The sequence below is a fragment of the Cryptomeria japonica genome, unplaced genomic scaffold (assembly GCF_030272615.1).
Source record: "Cryptomeria japonica unplaced genomic scaffold, Sugi_1.0 HiC_scaffold_239, whole genome shotgun sequence".
NCBI lineage: Eukaryota > Viridiplantae > Streptophyta > Pinopsida > Cupressales > Cupressaceae > Cryptomeria > Cryptomeria japonica.
This window is the reverse complement of record NW_026729061.1, coordinates 130,420-132,515: the sequence shown is the minus strand read 5'-3', so window position 1 is coordinate 132,515 and position 2,096 is coordinate 130,420.

Below are 2,096 nucleotides of genomic sequence, written 5' to 3'. Positions count from 1 at the left end.
AGTTAAATTTGCATGCACCAAGTTAAAGGGTCATAGAATGATCTGTTTGGATTATCTACAAAATGAAAGAATGAGGAAAAGAAAAGAAAATATCAAAACCTGGAGAAAAATAGAGAAGAAATTGAGAGAATATTTTTTGCCCACAGACTATGCTCAAACTCTTTTTCACAGATTTCAAAATTTGAAGCAAAATTTATCTATTGTATAAGATTATATAGATGAATTTTACTAGTTGTCTATTTAGGTTGAGCATCAAGAATCTAATGAAAAAATGACTGCTAGGTATGTAAATAGTTTGAAGTTTTCAATCCAAGATGAATCAAGCATGCATCAGATTAATAGTATGGAAGAAGCCTACTTGTTGGCTCTAAAAGTAGAAGAAAATCACAACAGACAACATTTTAAGAGGATTAGACGACTCAAAAGGGTTACATCATCTATTTCATGTGGTGGTTCAAATTATTGTAGGTGAGATTCATCCCAAGGAGTAGAGAAACAAGATTACACCCATCCAGAGCCCTCTAGTCTACAATGAGGATAATTATTTCAAAGAGGAAGAGGTTATGGTGGTGGTAGAGGATGGGAAAGTAAAAGAATACCTTTCACTTATTTTAGGTGTGGGGAAGAAGTCCATAGAGAATTTGAGTGCTACAATTTTAACATGCAAGATAGAAATCAAGGAGGACCACTCAAGGTGATTTTAGCTAAAGCTGAAAATGAAGGAGCAGAACTAGAAGTTTCCCTAGATGTAGGGGAAAGCCTCATGATGAGGAAAACCATGGTAATCCCGGAAAAGGAGAAAACACAAATTCAAAGCTCTAATGACTCATGGCTTTGAACCAATATTTTTTGAACTAGATGCACCTCAGGGGAAAGTGATGTCAAGTTATTATTAACAATGGTAGTTTTGAGAATATAGTTTCCAGTAAGATGGTAGATAAATTGGATTTACAATGTGAGAAACATCCTCATCCTTACCATATTGCATGGTTTAAGAAGGGGAATGAAGTTACTATTGACAAGAGGTGTCTGATCAATTTTTTTATGAGCAAGAATTATAAAGACGAGGTCTTGTGCGATGTCATCCCAATGGATTCATGTCATCTATTGTTGGGGAGGTCTTAGCAATATGACAAAAAAGTCATACATGATGGGGAAAGGAATACATATATATTTTGGAAGGATCGATCAAAAGTCATCTTATTACCCCTTAAGGATGAAGGGGAAGATAAGAATGTGTTGTTTGAAAGAGAGCTTGTTAAAGAGATGAAGGTGGCAAGATTTTGTTATGCATTAATGGTACAAAAGGAGGAAGGAGAAGGCATACCAATACCTTCTTAAGTATAAAAGGTGCTAGTGGAGTATAGTGATGTTATACTAGATGAGTTACATGATGGTTTTCCCTCGAAGTAGGATATTCAACATCATATTTATTTAATTCTGGGAGAATATTTCCCTAATTAGGAAACATATAGGATGAGTCCTACACAACATGCAAAACTCAACAAATAGGTTATGGAGCTTATAAAGAAAGGTGTGGTGCAAAAAAGTATGAGTCCATGTGTTGTACCAACATTATTAACACCAAATAAAGATGGTACATGGAGGATGTGCACCGTTAGTAGAGAAATCAATTGAATTAACATCCAATATTGGTTCCCTATACCTTCCTTGGATGACATAATGGATGTTCTTCCAGGGGCAACATATTTCATTAAAATTGATTTGAGAAGCAAGTATCACCAAATTTGGATTTGAGATGGGGATGAATAGAAGATTGCTTTCAAGACTAGAGATAGATTATATGAGTAGATGGTGATGTCATTCGGGTTGACAAATGCACCGAGTACTTTAATGAGACTGATGAATACAATGCTTCAACCTTACATTGGTAATTTGGTTGTAGTTTATTTTGATAACCTTTCAATTTTCAGTAAGAGAAAAATGGAGCACTTATAGCATTTGTGGATCATATTGGATGTGTTGAGGAAAGAGAAACTTTATGCAAAACCGAAGAAGTGTAGTTTTATGCAAGAGAGTTTGGTATTTATGGGATTTGTTGTTTCTACAGAAGGTATGAAGATGGATTTAGAGAA